Source organism: Saccopteryx bilineata, chromosome 5 (assembly GCF_036850765.1).
Source record: "Saccopteryx bilineata isolate mSacBil1 chromosome 5, mSacBil1_pri_phased_curated, whole genome shotgun sequence".
Taxonomy (NCBI): Eukaryota; Metazoa; Chordata; class Mammalia; order Chiroptera; family Emballonuridae; genus Saccopteryx; species Saccopteryx bilineata.
Genome location: NC_089494.1, coordinates 47819457 through 47842226, shown reverse-complemented (window position 1 = coordinate 47842226; position 22770 = coordinate 47819457). Strand labels below are relative to the sequence as shown.

General features: G+C 42.1%; 1 protein-coding gene across 7 annotated transcripts in view; it reads left to right on the top strand.

Moving 5' to 3' along the window:
- Positions 1–22770, top strand: part of GULP1 (GULP PTB domain containing engulfment adaptor 1) — a 269578-nt gene continuing 246808 nt past the window's right edge. For 2 of the 7 annotated variants that reach the window (XM_066280959.1, XM_066280955.1), the window contains exon 1: positions 7–415. The gene's annotated coding sequence lies outside the window, so the exon portion shown is untranslated. Of the gene's footprint in view, positions 416–863; positions 993–17647; positions 17722–22770 lie in introns of those variants that run through there. The other 5 variants (XM_066280957.1, XM_066280961.1, XM_066280956.1 and 2 more) reach the window with 5 other exon arrangements.

The window sequence follows — 22770 nt, the reverse complement described above, 5'->3', positions numbered from 1 at the left end:
ACTGAAGAAAGTCAGCGAGCTTGAGCACTGGCGTCAGGAGTCGAAGTGTCCTAGGAGACCGCCAGAAGTGCGCCAGCCGTAGTCTGGGAGAGTTCCCTTCTGGCCGAGAGGGGGAGCCCCGTGTTCCCAGCCCGGAGCGACCCGGAGTCCCGAGCCTCCAGCCCCAGCCGCCGCCAGCGCCAGTTTTGGCTTCAACCGATTAGGAAGAGGAGGGAGAGCGCAGAGAGCACGAGGAGGGAGGGGACCGGAGCCGGAGGGTCCCAAGTCCAGCACTGCGTTGACGTGCAGAAACTTTCCTCCTCGGCCACGGAAACGTAGCCGCGGCTGTGCTGAAGCGGGGATCTCCCGGCTCCGAAGATGCAGCAGCTCTCCACGCCCCTGCCCCAAGCCTGACCCGACTGCGTCCGTCAGTGAGGTACGGAGAGACAGCGATTTATCGGGGTCTTCCCTGGCTGCCAGGCAGCGTGCAAGCTCTTTGAAACTGACCTCCCGAGAGGTGGCGGGCGGTGGGCTGCCCCGGACGCTGGTGCCCGGGAGGGAGGGCGCGGGGTGCGCGCCGCCGGGCAGGTTGCAAGAATTAGGACAGTGAGAGGCTCCGGGTGTCGTCCAGCAGGAAAGGAGGCTAAGACCTGTTGACGACTGCAATGGCAGTGTTTCAGAGAGGGTGATGGAGCCTCACGAGGTCGGGGACGCAGCGTTTCCCGACTCCTGGAGCCTCCTCTAGCCCTTTGTGGTAACTTTGGTTGGGCTGGCCGGGCCGGTGGGCCGGAACTGGTGTGTTTGTGGGGGTGCTCGTGGGTCAGTACCGCTGAGGGTGCGTGGACCCGACGGGACAGAGCAGGCGAGTCATCGCCTGGTCACAGCGAAGCGACCCAGGAGTGAAACTTCTCCCAGCGTAACCTCCCTTTTGTTGGCTCCGGGAGCGTGTGCATGGGGGCGGGGAGGCGCGGAGCTCCGAGGCACGGCCGAGGATTCTTTAGAGCCGAGAGCTGGTAGGGCCCGAACTCAGGGGCGGCGCCCACATGGTCCCCTTTGGCTGGGTGGGTCGAGTAGCTCCTTCTGGCGGGCGCAGCATTAGAGAGGCGCGCCGCTCGGGGAGGTGATGAGACCTTGGGTTCTTGGTCCCTCAGCCCAGCTCCCTCGCCCAGGTTCTCCTCCTCGGGGGCTGACTCACTACACGAACAGAGCCCAGCGCGATTGGTTCTTCCCGGTGGCTCCAGGGGCCGCCGTGCTGACTTCCTTGCGTGCGGGAGGGAACTCCAGGCAGGCTGGTTTTCTTGGAATGTGTTTACAATGTTGAATGGGACTTGGAACAGGAAGCTGGACGCTGCAGCTGGAGCTAGCGTACCAGGGTAGCGTAAAGATGTAGCTGGTGTTGGTCTTGGCGAGTCCACTTAGTACGTTGGACAAATACCGAGTAAATGCAGGCTGGCGGTCAAGGTACCCTTTCCTGGGTTCTGGCAGTTTTTCTCAACTGAGCTCGCCTTACTTTGACTTTCTATTAGACATTTACATGCACCGTTACAGCCTGCAAGCTTGACAAAGTATAATGCAACCAGTTAGGTAGGATTGAAGAAATTCATTTGGGTACCTGCTTTTTTTTTTTTTTTTTTTTTTTTTAAGACGTTGCATCAACTTGAGAATAAAAGTTCTGGAGAGTATTTTAGTTATGACACCATTTGTTAATTTATAGGATTAGTTAGAGAATGGCGATGCTGATGATTTTCTATCTGATACCAAATGGGTGATTAAGTTAAGGGGCGGTAATGAGACAATGAGCGTTGGGAGGTCAGAAACCCTGAGAGAAGTTGGAAAATTTTCAGATTTGCAAACCGCCCCGTTTCTCTGCCAGTCTTTGCCTCCTGCCCCCGCAAAAGCTAGAAACCCCATCAATTGGGAGGGGGCAGTCTCTGGCGACTACTAGCCTTGCTGAAAACAGACCACAGGCTTAAGGTACTGCCCCATTGCATAATTAAAAGGTCTCCGCGAGCTGTCCAGGAGTGTTTTCCAAGTTTTTACGACTGACAAGGAAAGAAGAGAGGAACCTGGCAGGCAGCCAAACTAGACTGAGCTCAGTAGCCAGGCATGAAAGAGACGGGGGAAGTTGTGGGGGATAATTGGAAAGGAGCTGTTGTTGGTTGTACTTCGGTTTAAACAAGGGGTTTCTTTTGCCATGAGAATTTTTTTGGTGGCTAAAATCAGCCTTCTTGGCAAAATGTAAACAAAATATGGAGTGCAGTGTGATATGACGCAGGAGCATGAAAGTAGTGCTGTAGAAGTAAAGTATGGTCCATTCTTTATGTTCTTTATCAGTGTTGAGGTGGAACAGATGAGGGCCTGATGCTGCTTGTGCTGATCATATTTTGCAGATGCCCACATTATGTTGCTATTTGTCTCCTTAGCTTGGACTAGGCTTGCTGCAACTTCAGTCCCGTGACCTTGATCTTCTTTGTTTTCATAGCCTGTAAGATTTGAAGACTTGGGCTTGGAGCAGATGGTTTTCCACCTAAATTGAATTATTCAATTAGGTATTCTCAAATGGCACATATTTAGGTCATAGAATTAAGGTGAAAAACATATCCAGCATGTCTTTCTTATGTTTGTCAAAAGTGATCCTAATAAATAGATCTTGCTTCTTCACCTGAAGGAGTAGAATTTGTGTGATCTTAGTATTTCACATACCATTTGCCCGATATTAAAGGCCGTGCTGCTTTTGAGTTCTTATCTGCAATTCAAGTCCTTCTTTTATGTATTAAAATAGTTTATTTGTCTATTTTTCCCCCCTCAGGGACATAGGTCCACTATTGTGAGTTTGGGGGTTGACTGGTTAAAAAACACTAATGTGGTTTGTATTTCCTCTGGATTGATGAGTTTAGATTGTGAATATTACTCGGCTCTTTGTGATGGACTTTTATGAATCACCCTTTGGCAAAGTGTTTTTTCCCTGTGATTTTAGTTTTTCCACTTGCAAAGTAAAAGAAATTTCCTTGACAATTACAAGCTTAGTGTGAACATTAAAGAGATGAACTTATGTTAATAGGTTTTTAGACACAAATGTCATAGAGTTTCTGACTCGGTTGATTCACTTGAGATAATAGGGGTAAAACAGTAATATTTATATCTAGAACACGCATACTACATGGACATATTTTTATTTAATTTATAGAAATTACTGCTTTTGCATTTTAATCATAGCTATAACTTGATCAAACTAAAGTTTAATCAAATTTAAATTTTTGAGACTATTGGGTGAGATTTTGTTGTTGTTAGAGCGGAATCATTCTCTCAAACACAAAAGAACAATCAGCAAATTCATTTATTTTTGTTTCAGTTTATATTTATACTCAGTAGCAATTGTTTTTTGAGTTGAGCTCCCGTTTGTCTTTTCGGAAAGTTGCAGAATCTGGCTCCCTTCTTGGAAATAACAGAGAGACTAAAATATATTTATGATGTACAAACTTTCTTTTCCCAGTGGCCACAACGACTTCCTTAAGAGTTTAGATGGTAGATTTATGAGCCATTTATTAATTGATTCAACCAGTATTAATTGCATACCTTTTATATGCCAAAAACCATTAGCCTTGAATTCAACTCTCAGCACTGTACTTCTGAGCACTGTGATTTTGTGCATGCTATTTTACTTCTTAAACATTTTACCAACATATAAATTGTCTGTATTGCTGTCTATAATGCAAGAACTTGTTAATTGTTAATCCATGTGTGATAAAAGTGAAATATTTCATTTTTAGTTACCATGTCAGTAAACTACTTATATTTATAGCCCAATGTACTGTGCTATACTCATGAATGTTTAATTTAACTTCTTCTCAGGTGATAAGTTAATGTAGTAGAGAAAAAAAAAAAGACAGAATAAATATTAGTATTAAATATTAGTAGCATTAAGTATAGTAGTATCCCCTTATCTGTAGGGCATATGTTCAAAAATCCCTGCTATAAGCCTGAATCCATGGCTAGTACTGAACCCAGTATACACTGTTTATTTCCTATACATACAAACTTATGACAAAGTTATTATATTAGGCACAGTAAGAGGTTAACAACAATAACTACTAATAAAATAGAACAGTTACAGTATACTGTAATAAAAGTTATGTGATTATGGCCTCCCTTTCTCAAAATGTCTGGAATTTTCCATTTAATATTTTCTGACTGTGGTTGACCGAGGTAACTGAAACAGTAAAAGCTAAACTGCATATATGGGAGACCATTGTACAGGTAACTTGTTTAAAGAATAAAATATTTTGGTAAAATACTTAATCATAACTTTTATTTTTAGACTATATGTTGTCATTAATAGTGAATCTATAAAAAGTAGGTAGGAGTATCTGGGAAACAGTAATTTATTATGGTCATATTAACAAAATGGCGCTGTATTTGAATAATCAAAGAGAGAGTGAATGTTCCAGGATGTATTGGGGTTATCTTAATGTAAGGTATCCAGTTTTGCCTTTAATTTAATTATTTCAATTGATTAATTTTATTAATTTATTTTTAAATAAGAGAGGAGGGGGATAGTGCCCCTACCGGGGCCCACTGGGGAACCCCATCTGGAGCCAGATGCTTGAGTACTGAACTATTATTTTAGCGCCTGAGGCTGACGCACTCCAACTGGAGCTATCCTCAGTGCCCGGGGCCATGCTCCAACCTATTGAGCCATAGGCTGCAGGAGGAGAAGAGAGAGAGAAGAGGGAGAGGGAAGGGAAGAGAAGCAGATTGTCACTTATCCTGTGTGCCCTGACCAGGAATCGACCTGGAACCTCCATACACTGGGCCGATGTTCTATCCACTGAGCCACCACTGGCCAGGGCCTTGCTTTTAACTTTAAATTAAAATTTTTTAAAGTCTTAATCTCCATTGCTGAATATTAGATAATTGTTATTTAAATTTCACTTAGAACTCTTTGTGATTCATTCTACAAAATTGCAATTTGTTTTCTAAAACTTCTAAAGAAAAAAGTTACTTTAGATGAATGTAATAATCAATTCAGAAGTAGTTACGGGGGGGCTAACTGCATGGCTGCCATGAGCCCTGGTCTCTAAAACTATTAGAGCCTGGTGGATATAACAGTGTTTGCCTTTAATGCATTTAGAGATTGGGAAACTTAAACTTGTTCCTATGGGAGATTAAATATGTTCATATTGTAAGAGGAAGAATGGTATAAACTTTGAACAGAGAAATTGCATTGCTTCCAAACAGTGGAGATATGAAATTGAAATTAGACCTTTATTTTTATAGGTAATGGTTAAAGTCATTATTCTAAAGTTAGGCTTAGAAAACAGTGTTTATACCTTTTTAAAGCTCTGTTAATTGCTAGTTTTATGCTAAAAAACTGTTTTGAGCCACCCTAATGATGCTTACAGTGCATGATTATTTTCACTGGAAAACAGTCAACTCATATATTGTGCAGGAGAAAAAGTGCTAATTTTCTCTTTTCATTGAACTGATATAACTGTAAATTTGAATCAGTCTCATTCAATATTGTGTACTTCAGAATAGTTTTGGAAAGGCTACTCCAGTTGGCTCACATAATTTGAATAAGTGAGTTAATTTATATAAGAATTGTGATTTACATTGCAAAGATTATGCATTTTCTCAGAGTTGTGAATGCCACTGTCTAGTTTCTGGGGTGCACCTGATAAGGCATATCTAGATAACAGTTGCTGCCTTTATTTCATGTTTGTTATTTGTTATTAACATTGTACCTACACATTGTCTTCATTATGTGCCTTCTGCAGAGGAAGTTCAAAATATAACTTAGAAGCTTACATGATTTAGGTGACTCGTCCTCTCCTCCATTTTTTCTTTTGCTCTTTGTCTTTATATATACACTGCTCAGAAAAATTAGGGGATCAGGAACATACAGATACTCCAGTACTTTCAGCCTTTTGTATAGTGCATTTTCTTTTCTTTTCTTTTCTTTTCTTTTCTTTTCTTTTCTTTTCTTTTCTTTTTTACAGAGACAGACAGAGAGTCAGAGAGAGGGGGGGATAGACAGGGACAGACAGACAGGAACGGAGAGAGATGAGAAGCATCAATCATTAGTTTTTCGATATGACACCTTAGTTTTTCATTGATTGCTCTCTCATATGTGCCTTGACCATGAGGCTACAGCAGACTGAGTAACCCCTTGCTTGAGCCAGCGACTTTGGGTCCAAGCTGGTGAGCCTTGCTCAAACCAGATGAGCCCGCACTCAAGCTGGCGACCTCAGGGGTCTCGAACCTGGGTTCTCCGCATCCCAGTCCAACGTTCTATCCATCACGCCACCGCCTGGTCAGGCTGTATACTGCATTTTTACCAATGAAATAAAAGTTGGTTTTGCATCTTATTTGCATGATTGAACAACTTTCTTTGACTTGTCGTTTTATTTTCTGATGTTCTTGTTTAATGAAAAAAATCAAATGTTTCTTTTTTTATCGCTTCATATTCATTTTGAAATATCCCCTAATTTTTGTGAGCAGTCTATATTCCTTTGATGTTTCTCTATTTGTTCTAGGTATATTTTTTTTATAGGGAATAAATAACTTCAATTAACTGATATTTCTGAGCCAATGTTAACCATTAATTTAAATATTATTGTTGCTAGAGATTTGTTTTTCAAATTATAGAGGAGTTTTTAGGCTTTTATTTATACTTGTAAAGGTCAAGAAAAGTAGTGAGAAAGATCTGTTACCCACATTCTTGGTTCGTGGCTCTGGTGGTGACCTAATTCTGGAGGTATGGAGGAAGAACAAACTTTCCTCTGCACTCAAAGTTCTCCTGGCTGGTCTAATAATCAAGTAGACATGAGATAGATTGGCAAGAGAAAATAGCCAAGTTTAATACATACATATGTATGGGAACCCCACATACATGAGAGAGTCAGAGACCTTAGAGATATTCAGAGATACAAAGAGAACATGAGTATGTAAGGACATTCTGAGCTGAGGATGAGGTAAGGGGCCTTTGGGGCTTGAAAGGTTCATTGCAGGATGATACAAAGAGCAGATGCTTAGTAAACAGAAGTTTGTCCTGCCCTACAGAAAGGTCAAAGGAAATTATCTCTGGTAATATCATCTCTTATAGGCAAGACCCTTAATTCAAGCTCTTCTTGATAAAGAGAGGGGTAGAAGATTCTCTTGAGCCTGAAGCTGAAATTGGCCTTAGCTTATACTACAGAAGCACATCTGGAAGTGACCAGCTCTGAACCTTCATAGATACCTTTTCTGCTTTCTTTCTTTTCTTTTTTTTACAGAGACAGAGAGAGGGATAGATAGGGACAGACAGACAGACAGGAACGGAGAGAGATGAGAAGCATCAATCATTAGTTTTTCATTGCGACACCTTAGTTCATTGATATGCTTTCTCATACGTGCCTTGACTGGGGGGCTACAGCAGACCGAGTAACCCCTTGCTTGAGCCAGCGACCTTGGGTCCAAGCTGGTGAGCTTTGCTCAAACCAGATGAGCCTGCGCTCAAGTTGACGACCTCGGGGTCTCGAACCTGGGTCCTCCGTATCCCAGTCCGACGCTTTATCCACTGCGTCACCTCCTGGTCAGGCCCTTTCTGCTTTCTTTAAGTAGAACACAGGCAAATATAAATACAACTGGTAAGTTTATAAGGTACTGTGAAGTAACAAGTGTGTGGAAATGTAGTGTTTTCCTGGTAGTGTATAGCTTTTTCTTATAATTGTAAGATGTTATTGTTGACCCGATTCCTGAAACTCTAACCACAAGTCCTCCAAGAATTTCAGAGAACTTACACTTTGCCAGAACTATCAACAAACAGATGGAATGATTTGGGCTCAGTCTTTAGTCTACTCTCTTGTAGAAATGATGATAGTCATTTAAATAACTGAAACACAGTTAGTTGACGGGGTTAGTAGAAGAAAATATAGTGTATAAATAACCCATAAACTGAATTCTTAAGGAGTTGGCTATATAACATTTTAAAATAGTTATGTAATATTTTATCAAATGATAACTAAGTTCTCTTTTTCAGTTTGTATTTAAATGAGGCAATATTGGTTTTAGATGGCATTTTAATGAAAAAGAAAAGCAAATAGAACCATTTGTACTGTGGTAGCAAATATCAAGATTTGGGGTAATTAAAAGTTGATAATGGAGGAAAAAAAGTGATTTTAGCCTCTTGATTTCTCTTCTAGCTATTTACAACCATCAAGAAAATGCCATCTTTTTAAAGTAAAGTTTTAATGGCAAGTAGGTTCATTTACTGAAATTTCTATGTGGGTAAGTTAAAACATAGGTTGATAAGTACTGTTCTAAGAGTTTTATTTAAGAAGGCAATCTTTTAAAAAGTGTTTTGTAAAGGTTAAGGTGCATTCTATTCTCTGTAACCTGTTTAATTAATTTTCTGCCCTTGAGGAACTCCATGGTCAATATGGAATTTTAGCTGATGGTGTAACTTGGCTGCTACCTCCTGGAGGATCTGCACTATGACTGAATAATAAAAGTCTCTAAGATAAATGCCGATCATTGCTGACAGTACATATAAATATAGAGAAAGTTTGGCTTACTGTAACAGACAACTGCGTAACTGAATTAATCTCAATTGAGTATGGTTAGTAAATGGATGCTGCTTATGTGGCAAAGACTAGCAAAATACAGCCGGGAGAATTGTTAAGGAGTCACATTCAAGTAATGAATTGTCTTTGACATTCTCTAAATGTCATCTGAAATGGCAAAAGTCCATTGACATCTCAGAGTAGGTATTGTTTTGAAATTTTGTGAATTATTTGTTTTACTGCATTTATTGTGAGTCTGGATATATGGAAGAGAAGACCTTTACAATTGTTAATAACAAGTTAATAAAAACTATTTTATTGCCAATAATGTCTTTACTCCTTTTTATTTATTTTATTTTTTTTATTTTGACAGAGACAGAGAGAGAGTCAGAGAGAGAGACAGATAGGGACAGACAGACAGGAAGGGAGAGATAAGAAGCATCAATTCTTCCTTGTGGCATCTTAGTTGTTCATTGATTGCTTGTTCATTGACTGGTTTCTCATATATGCCTTGACTGGGGAGCTACAGCAGAGCAAGTGACCCTTTGCTCAAGCCAGCGATCTTGAGCTCAAGCCAGTGACCTTGGGCACATGTCTACGATCCCATGCTCAAGCCAGTGACCCTGCGCTCAAGCTGGTGAGCCCGCACTCAAGCCGGCGACCTCAGGGTTTCGAACCTGGGTCTTCCATGTACTAGTCCCCGATGCTCTATCCACTGTGCCACCACCTGGTCAGGTGTCTTTACTCCTTTTTAAGGGAAGAACCACGACTAAATTTATAACATCTGAATTGTCATAGGCTCAGTTGCTTAAATTAAGTAGACTAGTATAAGGCTAGTGGTTGTGGCCATGCAAACGGTAAAGTGTCCTTGGTGCGTCTCTGCAACTGGATGAGAGCAGCTTCCCAGTGCAGGCGGGCCTCCACTGAAGCTGTCTCCCAGCCCCATCAGGGTCTCTCATACTGCCCAAAAGTGGCATGTCCATCCGACAAGGGAGCTGGTGCCCCCCTTGGTTGTACCGCTTAATGATCTGTCCATAATAGATAATCCAGCTGTCTGTGCAAATCACATTACAGGCAACTAGGCATACAGCTCTGTATTAATGGACCTTAGTGCCCTTCCATAAACACTGTCCATTGCCACAAGCCCTATCCGAACCCCTCAGCAAGCTTACAGGGCCTGGTGGGGTCAAACACATTCAAGGCCTGTGCCACCTTGATAGTTCTTTTATCTGTTGCTGGTGCCACTGCAAAAAAGCACCTATTATCTTCTAATACCAACACCTGCTGCATATTAGAAGGTTATCAATGGATTGTCCATTTCACATGGGGCCTCAGGCCTCCTGCTCATTCCTGTTTGGTGGGTCTCTTGGCTTTCCCCCTATTTGAACTGTAACAGTGGGTCTTGGGGAGGATCCTTTTCTCCCACAGCTGTCTCCAACAAGTAATCCTGCAAACATGCAACCTGAACACCAGCCATTTTCTTGGCAGCTGCTGGGGCCACCCGCTTTTTCAGCGGCTGGATCTTCTGTTCCGGCTCAAGCTGCTGCCAAAGCTCTAAAAAGACTTTATTAGACCTGCCATCCAATTTCTCCTGATCTGCTCCAGCCACAATCAACCCTGCTCACATCTGTGTTTGGGTAACCTTTACAGGCCCGTTTCCTTTGTTAGTTGGTGGGTGGGGGCAGCATGGGCAGCAGCCTTCACTGCTTTATGATCCCAGGCTGCTTCCAGCTTCCCCAAATCTGCTACCATCTCATAACTGCATGGATTGGCTGCCCACATAGGGGTCCAAGATAGCAACTAGTGACTCAAAAAGGGCTGATGGGGCACTGTAGAGAATGAAGTCCCTCATCCCTGCCTTAAACCCTTCCTTATCTGGCCCATGGGACCTCAGATTAAAAGCAGCATTCTTCATACCTAGTTCCCGGAGAACCTTTACTTGCTCACTATAGCAATGTCAGCTACTCACTGTTCCAGGCAAGTCTCTGGCATTCTGCCAGACTATATGAATGACGGTCATCACCCATTCTAATAGGGTATGGTTTCCTGGGTTGTCATGGAAGTTCTGAAAATGTTGCCTTAAGGAGGAGTGTGTGGTAATGGTGGCCTGTTTTCCCGTCACTGTTCTGGAGAGCATGATGCCATCCACCCCTATGTCCCACAACTGCAGCAACCAGGCTGCCAGGGGTTTGGTGGATTTCTGCCTGAATTGTGTCCCCAACTCCATTAGCTCTGCTTGGTATAGGGCTGGACCACAGAGCACTTCACTACCTGCAGAGGGGGCTGTGCCTGCCCCTGAGGAACTCTTGGCTGGGTTTTTACCTTCTGGGTGACCACTGGCTGGGCTCTGAGTCCGTGGATGGCAGCTTCAGCCTGAGCTTCCTCCTCCTCAGAATAGTTGGAAATGTCTGCTCCCACTGGCTCAAAGCCACTTTGCTGGCAGAGATGCTCCTTTTTGGGTGACACTTTGAATCTAGCTGAGATTCCAGCTCTTGAACCTGCAGTTATTTCTCCACCAATGTTTGATGCCAGCATTCTGCTTCTGGGGAAAACTGGAGCTCACAAACCTGTAACTTTTTCTCCAGAGGTTGCTCCAGTTCCAGGCTCCATTGGTGCTCAGCCTGCATCCCACACTGCAGCTTTTGAGAGTGGTCGGCCTCCTTCTTCAGCACTTGCTACAGATCAAGCTGTTGCTGGTTCTCAGCCTGTAGCCTGACCTGCAGTTCTCACACCTGCAACTCTTTCTCCAGTTACCATTCCAGCTCATGCCATTGTTGCTGCTTGGTCTGGAGCTTTTGACCTCGGGCAGCTTCTTGCACAGAGCTCTTGGTTTCCTCTTCTAGGGTTGTGAAAAACACCCACACCACGGCCCCCAAAAGGAGAACCATGGGGAACCATGCACTGGAGAGCAATGACCACTTCTCTACCACACTCTTCAAGGGTGTTGGTGGCTCCATACTAATCTCATCTGAACTCTGCTCGCTGTGCCAGATGTAGGGCCGGTGGTTGGGGCCATGTTGGTTTACATTGGATTTGGGCAGATGGTAGAGAAACTGTGGAGCTGCAGGATGGTGGACCATTCGATTTATTAGAGTCTTGCAACAGGGTGAGCAATCAGGCAGGGCATACTGCTTCTTTCTCTCTCTCTCAGGACTCACATGCAAAACAAGCCAGGGGAAAAACCCCTTCTCCCGCAAACAATGGCCCCTCTGAATGGCAGCAGGCAGTTTGCAATTTACAGTCTGCTGCCCTGAGGGGAAGCTCCTGTAGCCTTATATAGACTATACGCATGCACATGGTACTGCCCCATCTTCCTGCACCAGTCAGGCAAAGTACAAGCAAGCAAGCAAACCTAACACACTTGTTTGCCCAACAGCTAGGTGACTTATGATTAATTTGGAAATATGACATTTCTTATATGCAAATGAGGCTTTATGCAACAATGTTTTGTGACTTGATAAATCTTTCTTTGGGACTCCATTAGTCAATGTGATACTGATTTTTTTTTTAAAGATGTCATAAAAATTGCAATCTCTCCTCATTTTGGAAAATGCAACTATGTTTAAACTATTGAGTCAACAAATACAGGAATTCTTATATGATTCTGTTGAATTTAATAAATATTTATTGAACACCAGTTATTTTTGTTTTGTAGCTATGTTCTTTTTAGTAGGAACAGAGACTTATCTCAAATTAACTTAAATTTACTTAAGTAAATTTCCATATAATTCTGTACCACAATGGAGAGTACGTTGAGGAAGTATGAGGAAGCTTATTCATCAGTGTGAAGGGAAGCAGTGTCTGGAAAGAGAGTGGAGGTGATTCCTGGACTAGGGATGAAGATGAGTTAGGCAGGCAGTGACGGGGGGGGTGGGGACAGAGCAAGTGGGGAAGACAAGAATGTACATTGTTTAACAGACAAAGTTGTGAATTTTAGAACTGTAGAGAAAGAAATAATCATTGGTAATTGCATATAGGAGGAGTTTAAGAACTTCAGCTGTGTTATTTTTAAAAACTATCTTATTTTTATTTATTTTTTTCTGTTTCTCCAAATCTAATTGGGGTGTAGTTGGAGTCACAAGTAGTTGGAGTGTGCTCTTTATTTCTTGAACTTGGATAGGAAACAATAACATCATTACTTTGATAAACACCTAATTAAATTTAGTATACAGTATCTTTAATTTTCAGTGTAGGAACAGACACACATGCATGCTGTACTCTTAAAAGTACTTGTAACTTTCTAGAAGTTGCAGATGTTCGTTTTCATGTGTCATTGCTCTGGCTAACTTTTTTGGGCTACATATTTTAAAATATGTTTAGCACTAGTTTAAAAATGCACTAATAATTATACCTATTATGTATTATTATTTTTTTAAAATTTATTTATTGATTTTAGAGAGAAAGAGAGAGATATCAATTTGTTGTTTCACTAATCCATGCATTTATTGGTTGATTCTTGTATGTTTCCCGACTGGGATTGAAACTAGGATGACACTCTAACCCACTTAGCTATAGATTATGTAGTTATATCTCAAATTGTTTTAAATATATATATACACACACACACATATATACACGATATATATATATCTATATATATATAGATATATATAGAGATATATATATTTTTTAATTTAGTGAGAAGAGGGAAGAGAGGCTGAGACAGAATCCCGCATGCACCCTACCAGGATCCACACGGCAAGCCCACTAGGGGGTGATACTCTGCCCATCTGGAGTCCTTGCTCTATTGTAACTGGAGCCATTTTTATAGAGCCTGAGCGGGAGGCCATGGAGCTGTCCTCAGTGCCTGGAGCCAGCTCGCTCTAATCAAGTCTTGGCTGCAGGAAGGAAGCAAGAGAGAGACAGAGAGAGATAGAGAGAGAGAGAAGCGAGAGAGGGAGCGGTGGAGAAGGAAATAGGAGCTTCTCCTGAGTGCCCTGACCGGGAATTGAACCCAGAACATCTAGATGCTGGGCTGACACTCTACCACTGAGCCAACTGGCCATGGCCTTACATATATTTTAATAACTGTCAGTGGTTGGTTATTGAGGGATACTTGTTTCTTGTTTCAGTCATAATTAATGAGAGGACAGGACTGGGGGTAGGTTGGGTAGTAAGAATTTCTTTATACTTATGAAGGGGACATTGCATGGGAAGGCATGTGTTGGCTCTTCATGTTGGTCCTTTCTGGAATAGATGCTTGGAATTGCTATAGGGTTTATCTTTTTTTTCACAAGGAGACCTATTAAGGGCAAAATGTGTGCATTAATGATGGCATAAAAAGAGTGGAGAACCCAGGTACTTGATGGCATTGCTGGGTTCCTGGATCATCCTAGCATACTTCTAAATTTATTGTTGAGTGAGATAATCAATTTCTTTACTTTCCAAACCAATTTGAACTAGAATTTTCAGTTATTTGAGAAAGCATATTAACTAAAACGGTTATTAAGTGGTATCTTAATTTGAAATAACAATTTTAGAACATAATTTAGATTATTAAAGGAAATTTATAGACTGAGTTGTGTGTACTTTGAATATGATGAATGTTTTTATTCTATTAAAATATTATTATTCAAGTCACCAAATTTAATTTTTAATACAGTAAATAAATTAATCATTGTAACTAAATTTATACTGAGGTGAATAAGTTCTATATATATCTCAGAAATACATTATTCAATAGAAATAAAACAAATATAAATTTGCTAATATAATCAACTCATATAATTACATTATTGTTTATTTGATTCTGAGGTGCCTTTAGTGTATTGGAGACATTAAGCATAAATTAAGAAACATTAAAGGACTCTCAGTGCCTGGTTTGAGTAATTTAAAGCTTGGGGTCTGATAAGACTAGTTGTTATTTTTTATTTATTTATTTTTATTTTTTGGTATTTTTCTGAAGTTGGAAACTGGGAGGCAGTCAGGCTCCTGCATGCACCCGACCGGGATCCACCCAGCAGGCCCACCAGGGAGCAATGCTCTGCCCATCTGGTGCGTTACTCTGTTGCAACCAGAGGCATTCTAGCACCTGAGGCAAAGGCCATGGAGCCATCCTCAGAGCCCAGGCCAACTTTGCTCCAGTGGAGCCCTGGCTGTGGGAGGGGAAAAGAGAGACGGAGAGGAAGGAGAGGGGGAGGCGTGGAGAAGCAGATGGATGCTTCTGTGTGCCCTGGCCGGGAATTGAACCCGGGACTCCTGCACGCCAGGCCGACACTCTAAAACTGAGCCAACCGGCCAGGGCAAGACTAGTTGCTATTTAAATATAAAAGATAAAGCAATCAGGGTACAATAAAAAAAGCTGTGAAGTACAGGCCCATTCACAGAGATATAGAAACTGCAGATATATAACAATATAACAAACTTATAAGAACTAGTTGTATAAAACTGTAGTTTGCTGAAACTATTAGCGATTTAATTATTTTCTGCTAGCTGTTCTTGAGTTCTATTTTTTTGATGATTTAGCATTATGCATATTGGTTTTTGTAATGTACTGTATGGAAGTATGGAGACAGTTGTGAGTCTTTGTCCTCTTGTTCAGAAGCTGGTAGAAATTACCTGAAGCTGAGAAGTGACAAAAAGCAGGAGTGAAATATTTTAGAGTATTAATGCTATCCTGCCTGGGAAATGGTTAACCTGTGGGTTAAGCAGGAGGTAGAAAAGCAAAACTGGAAACGATCTAAGAGATTTAGTCAATAGACAGGTGACACAATAGGCAGGTTTGTTGGGAGTGAGGGGGTGTGAGAAACAGAAAGCTAAAGGTTGGGTAGGCACTGTAATGAAGAGGAACAGTTGGTGAAACTGGAAGTGGAATGTTACAGATGTTTAAAGCCTGCAGTAAAGCAGACTGATAACTGGTCATTTTGCCAAGAAAGAGCAAAGCTATTATATTAAGAACTGGCATTAATGTGGATGTTGAGAGCTTGGCAATTGGGTTGGATAGGGACGTAGGCAGCCCATAACTTGAATACCAGAGGAAGGAGCAAGAGACCTCGGAAACGTCGTTACTAATGGAGATATCCAGAGTGAGGAGATCTACATTATTGCCATTGAGTAATTGCATACTGGGATTGCATAAACATGCAGTAAATGTGCTTGAGATGCTTCCTCTATGAGATCATGACCTTTATTCAAAGTGAAGGGAGAGACTGGGAGAGTACAAAGTGCTGCAATTCTCAGAGGTTATTGCTCTTTTAGAAGCTGTTCAGGGATTGTCCAGGCACAATCCATCCCGTTCCCCTAACAATAGGAGTGCCCTCTGGTGACCTTTTCCTGGTTGAAGAAGAAGACATTCTTGTGGGTGTTTGAATGTAAATAAATGCCTCTTGGTATGGAAACTATTATAAAGGGACTCTGCTTGTGTATTTTGGTAATTTTAATGGAAAATATAACTTGGTTTACAGCAGATATAAAATGAGGAACAGGATTTAGATAATTCAAATTCCAACTTCCACGTGTGCTAAAATAATCAGATAAAGCGAAAGTAGTCCCCACCTTAAATTGTTTCTATTAGGATCTCTTGGAACCCGTACTCTCTTCTTAACCTATTTTTTTATACATCTGAGTCCACACATAAAAATGATTTTTTGAACGAGAAATGTAACAAGATGATGGAGTTAAGGATTTGCTCTATGGCCAGTAGCCACGGCCACCATTACAGCCGCCTGGCCAGTGCAGGTTCGCATTTGATTCAAACAGACGGTAATGAAACAACGGAGCCAAGAACTGGTGGCCATTAGCTTTAATCCTAGCTTGCACCTGGTGGGCAAGTAATAAACACAGTGGGAAAACACTTTCCTTTCCATTCTGGGCTCCCAAAGCCACTGACTTACCCGAGTTTCCTAGAATCAAAGGTTTCTAGCTTACCTCTGCACAAACTCTGCACAAACTGGCTTCTCCTTCAGCAGTCCGCCATCTTGACTGCTTCTCCTCTCCTCCACGTGGCCTTTCTCTGCTCTCCTCCATGTGCTTGCTCTAGCTCCAGGGTCGGCATCTCATTTTCCCACATTTGATCCAGCTCCTTCCACTGCTCAGTTTGCAGGTCCTGGGCAGCCTCTTCCACAGAGTTCTTGGCTCCGCTGTTTCATTACTGTCTGTCAGAATCAAACGCAAACCTGCATGGGCCAGGCGGCTGTGATGGTGGCCGTGGCTACTGGCTTTACATTTGCAACCGCAAAATATGGCACCTATAGAACATTTCAATGTGGAGAAATTTGGGAAATGCTATGAGAAAGAAGGATTTTATAAGCTTTTCCTGAAGCAGGAATACAATTCTCATGTGAGTGGTGCCCTTCCTATCCTAGGAGGAAAAGAGCATTTTTATCTCCAAGAAAAAGGGATGTTATGAAAGACTCCAGATGAGTTATTGAAGACTCACTGAAAAATAGGTAAATTCGGACCTTTAACAGATGTTCCCATAATGTGTAGTCTTGTTTCTCATCATTTACTAGTGTCAACATAAAACAGCTTCTGAACTTGTAAGAATTTTTATGAGTTTATTTGAGCCAAACTGTTGATGATTGCCAGGAAGCAAAGTCTCAACAAATTGAGAGAGTGCTCTGAAAAAGGGTGGTTTCACCATTTATTTTATACATCAGAATCAAAGGGAAAGAGGTAATGGGGTTACGTGAGAAGTGGATTGGTGGTAGATTAGGGAGAAGGGAGAAAGCAAAGTGGGGAAATCTCTGGGTTTGGATAAAAGTGAAAATGTGTAAAGTTAATTAACATGATAATAACAATGAAATGGTTTGTTAATCTTGCTCTGATGGGATGCCTGCCTTGAGGGGGCAGAAAAAAGATTACCCCTACATTTCAAAGGCATGTTATCAGGCACATTATTGTAGATGGAAAGGGAGCAGACAGGCTTCAAAGCTAACATTGACCTTGTTCAGATAGAGAATAACTCCCTAGGACATGAAACTACCCACCACGAACTGCTTTTAGTTAAAAAGTTTCCATTTGAGACCATCCTTTGTGTTTACTTTAAGTCCCAGAGTCTGTAAGGACACCATGTAGGCTTTCCCTGAGCTAGTCAGGTTCAGCATGTGGCCCCTTTTTCGACCACACTAGTTTAGGGATCTTGGGGAGATTATTAAGCATCTCTAGAACTTTTTTTTTCTTTACAGGAAAATGAAGACAATGACATGTACCTTATAGGCATCACTGAGAGGTGTAAAAGCAAGAATCTCCATTGGAACCGGTAGATTTTCACGTCACTTTCTCCTGTGTGTCCTCCCTTGGCCCCGGGATTTTGCGAGTCCACAGTGTCTGTTCGGCTTGCAGAACTGGCAGCATCAGTTTTCCTTGTTCTTATCAGATTACCAGGAGGCTTCTGAGAACTAATACTGAAGTTTCTATTGTTACATTGTTATTTTTGAAAATTTTCCTTTGCACAGTCTGAATGCAATAGTATTTTTCTTTTTTAATCCTGTATATTTGGAGATGTAACATCAGAAACAGTCTCTTAGGGAGAATTTGTTACCTTCAAATTCCAACCCAATGTAAGAAAGAAACTCTGATAATGGATCAAGCCTGATTATTCAGCAGTGATAATAATTGGAATTTGAACGGGGTGATCAGTCTCCTAGAATAACATTTGTAAAATAAGGGAAAGCCAGTAATTTAGTGCAAAGTGGATTAAAGTTACTGGGATTCCTACATACAATCATGTAGGCCTTCATTCATTCAAAATAGCTTTCAAACTCTATTCTTAAGTGCCAGCTAATGTGCTAGATTCCTCCACAGTATCCTAGTGTCAGAGAAGCATGGACTCATGTTGGACAAACATATGTGTTACAAGTGCTCGCTTGCACTTTGCCTGATTGGTACATGAGCATGGGGCAGCACCTCATGTATTTAGTCTATGTAAGGCTGTGGGTGCTTGTTGGGCAGATAAAATGTATTATGCTCACTTTGTTAAAGATTACGCTGCTCACGAGGAGGCCTTTGCCCAGGTGATATTAATGTGTGTTGGGGGCTGGCAGGATCATTGTAGCCTGGGGCTTGGTTTTGGGATTAAGCCTTTCCCACCCTTTTTGATGTGGGGCGGTACAATCCAATCATGCCTCAGAGAAGTGACTTTGTATTAGAGACTTCCCTATTTTGTATATTGGATTAAAGGTTTTGAATCTACACTATAAAATAGGGGCAGAAAGGGAACATGCGCTCTTGGTTCCTGAGGTTAGCATGAGAGAGCAGAGAAAGGCCACGTGGAGGAGGCCAGGAAAAGCAGCCAAGATGGTGGAGTGCTGAGTGAGATGCCAGTTTGTACAGAGTTTGTATCTGGGATAAGGAAGGAGATGGGGAACTGAGGAGAATAAGGCTGGTGAGCTAGAAACCTTTGATTCTAGGAAACTCGGATAAGTCAGTGGCTTTGTGAGCACTGAATGCGATTGGGTTTTGGAGCCCAGTGTGTATTTTTACTTGCCCGCCGGGTGCAAGCTAGGATTAAAGACTATGGCCCACTAGTTTGTGGCTCCGTTGTTTCTTTACCGACTGCCCGAATCCAATGCGAACCTGCATGGGCCAGAAGGCTGCTTTGATAGTGGCCCTGGCTGCTGGCTTTACAGTGCTTGACCGCAGGGTGGAAGATTGCAGATTGTGGATTGCCTGCCGCCATCGAGAGGGGCCATTGTTTGCTGCAGAAGGGGTCTCCCGCCACCCCATTGGCTCATGAGACCAGAGAGAGAGAGAAAAAAAAAGAGAGAAAGAGAGGGAAGGAGGGAGAGAGGGGAGCAGTTTGCCCTGTCTGCTTGCTGGTCTGCTGTTTTGAGACTCTAATAACGGAATAGCTCACTATTGGGCAGATAAAATATATTATGCTCACTTTGTTAAAGATGGCGCTGCTCATGTGGAAGCCTGTCGCCCAGGTGATTGCTTGGGATGTGCGTGATTATGTTAATATGTGTTGGGGGAGGGCTTTCGCGCCAATAGGTTTTAAAAGGAAGAGAGATCACTTTGTTACAGGAGAAGAGTGATTACATTCTAGGAGGAGCCCATGCTGTAGCAGAGCAGAGAAAAGCCATGTGGAGGAGGCTAGGAGAAGCAGCCAAGATGGTGGAGTGCTGAGTGAGAAGCCAGTTTGAGCAGAGTTTGTGCAGAGGGGAGGAGATGGGGAACAGAGATGAATAAGGCTGGTGACGTAGAAACCTTTGATCCTAGGAAAAAATAAGTCAGTAGCTTTGTGAGCACTGAATGAGTGGATTTTGGAGCCCAGTGTGTGTTTTTACTTGCCCACTGGGTGCAAGCTAGGATTAAAGGTAAACGGCCCACCAGTTTTTGGCTTTGTTGTTTCATTACAGGCTGTTCAAATCTAATGTGAACCTGCACAGGCCAGGCGGCTGTGATGGTGGCCGTGGCTACTGGCTTTACAGTCACCATTTTCCCACTCCACGGTTCCTTTACTGTCTGCCCAAATCCAATGGGAACCTGCATGGTCTCGGCATCCGGCCTTACAACTCACAAACCTAATCTCCTTGTGCAAGCACAGTTTCTTTTCTTTTTCTTTTCTTTTTTTTTTGTGTGTGTTTTTCTGAAATTGGAAACGGGGAGGCAGTCAGACAGACTCCCGCATGCACCCGACTGGGATGCAGGCCGACACTCTAACACTGAGCCCAAGCACAGTTTCTTTTAAGTCCAAATTCATTTGAATCTGAGCTTCTACTTTATAATTTTGTTTAAAGTAAAATTAATGTATTTTATTTACATTGAGGCAATATCAATCCTCCAGGATTATGGAATATTAATCCTATAATTTCTTTTTTTTTTAATTTTTTTTATTTTTCCAAAGCTGGAAACGGGGAGGCAGTCAGACAGATTCCCGCATGTGCCCGACCGGGACCCACCCGGCATGCCCACCAGGGGGCGATGCTTTGCCCATCTGGGGCATTGCTCTGTTGCATCCAGAGTCATTCTAGCGCCTGAGGCAGAGGCCACAGAGCCATCCCCAGCACCTGGGCCATCTTTACTCCAATGGAGCCTCGCTGCGGGAGGGGAAGAGAGAGAAAGAGAGTAAGGAGAGGGGGAGGGGTGGAGAAGCAAATGGGCACCTCTCCTGTGTGCACTGGCCGGGAATCAAACCCGGGACTCCTGCATGCCAGGCCGACGCTCTACCGCTGAGCCAACCGGCCAGGGCCAATCCTATCCTATAATTTCATTTACTCCTTGGTTGATGTTACATTTCACTGAGTGTATGTACCCTCTGTTAGGGTACTAGGAAAAAGAGGGAAGGAAGGAACACAATAAAGTTTGCATATATGGCACCGCATGGCTTTGGGCAAGCTGGAGTGAAGAGATATGACAATAATGGCATGGAACTAAGATAGGAAATGTTCAAATAGTCTAGTATGAGAGATGATGAAGTCCTGGATGTAGAAGATATAGTAAAGTTGGAGAAGAATGAATTGGGAGTGATTTTGAACTCAGAAATAATTGTTACTAATTGGATGTGAGTATTTCAAGGAGAATGAATAAAGAGGATAATGTGCCTACTTGGATTGATTGAGTAAATTGTGACATTCATCAAAATAAGGAAATAAAGGATGAAGATCACGATGGGGGAAAAAACTGGAATCACACATTGCATTTTTCAGTTTGAGGTGTTTGTGGATAAATACGGGGAAGTGCTTCTATAGTAAGTTGTGTATGCCATTTGGAAATAGAGTGATATCCTGGAAATACAGATTCAAAAGTTACCAACATGGTTGGTTGTTAGTGCCATGAGGGTCAGACTCTTTTTTTTTTTTTTTAAACATTTTTCTTTTTTTATATATATATTTTTTATTCTTTATTTATTCATTTTAGAGAGGAGAGGGAGAGACAGAGAGAGAGAGAGAGAGAGAGAGAAAGAGAGAGAAGGGGGGAGGAGCTGGAAGCATCAACTCCCACATGTGCCTTGACCAGGCAAGCCCAGGGTTTCGAACCGGCGACCTCAGCATTTCCAGGTCGATGCTTTATCCACTGTGCCACCACAGGTCAGGCGAGGGTCAGACTCTTAATGTTGATATTTAAGGGCAGTCAGAAAATGAAAAGCCATCAAAAGAGACTGAGAACCCAAATGAGCCCTAAGTCTCTATTCTAAAAGAGTCTTACCTGCCTAGTAGGTAGATAAATAGAGACCTAAATTAGAATCTTTTTACAGGGAAAAGAAAAGAAAGGACTGAATTATCAAATAATTTAAAAGAACTGTTTTGGCCCTGGCCAGTTGGCCCAGTGGTAGAGCATCACCCAGTGTGTGTGCAAGTCCCGGGTTTGATTCCAGGTCAAGGCACATAGGAGAAGCAACCATCTGCTTCTCTACCTCCCCCCGCCCTTCTCTCTCTCTTTCTCTCTCTCTTCCTCCCCCACAGCCATGGTTCAAATAGTTCGAGCAAGTTGGCCTCGGGCATAGAGGGTGGCTCAGTGGTCTTCCTCAGGTGCTGAAGTCGCTCGGTTGCTGAGTAACCAAACAGCAGCCTCAGATGGGCAAAGCATTGCCCTGTAGGGGGCTTGCTAGGTGGATCCCAGTCAGGGCGCATACAGGAGTCTGTCTCTCTGCCTCCTTGCCTTTCACTTAACAAAAATTAAAAAAATCAAAAAAATAAAAGAACTGTTTTGTGTTGTTAAAGGTAAAGACCAAATTGCACCTTAATTTAAGGCAGGAATTCCTAGAATTGGCCAGTTTAGCTGGCCAGGGCTTCATATTCATTTTGCAATTGTGGCTACTATCTGTGTTCACAATTGTGGCTACTATCTGCTCCACTCCAGAAATGGAATAAAGATTTCACAGGTTTGGCAGAATGAAACTCAGTCCTTGGTCAAAAATAAGGTATTACAAGCCTTCATAGGTTATTATCCCTAACTCCCTGAAGAATACATATTTCTCCAATTTGTTTCCATAAAGCTATTCTTAAAGATAATCAAAACTGTATTGTGGAGTTACCTATTCCTGTTTGTGACTTCAAGTTAGACTTTGCTAATTTCTACACCATTTTGAATTTGACCAATCATTGCAGTAGGGGTACCTAGAAGTAAGTGTGAGTGATTATAACCAATTTTGACAAAATTGATTTTCCTAGATTATTAAAAACTATTTTTTAATTATATTATTAGAAAAGCATTTTCCAATTTTATAATACACATAAACCTACATCTATATGTTGACTACATTTATATTATTAAACATTTTTATTTTCTTAAACTTGATTTTTTTTTTTTGATGACAGAGACAGAGAGAGGTAGAGAGAGGGACAGATAGGGACAAACAGAAAGG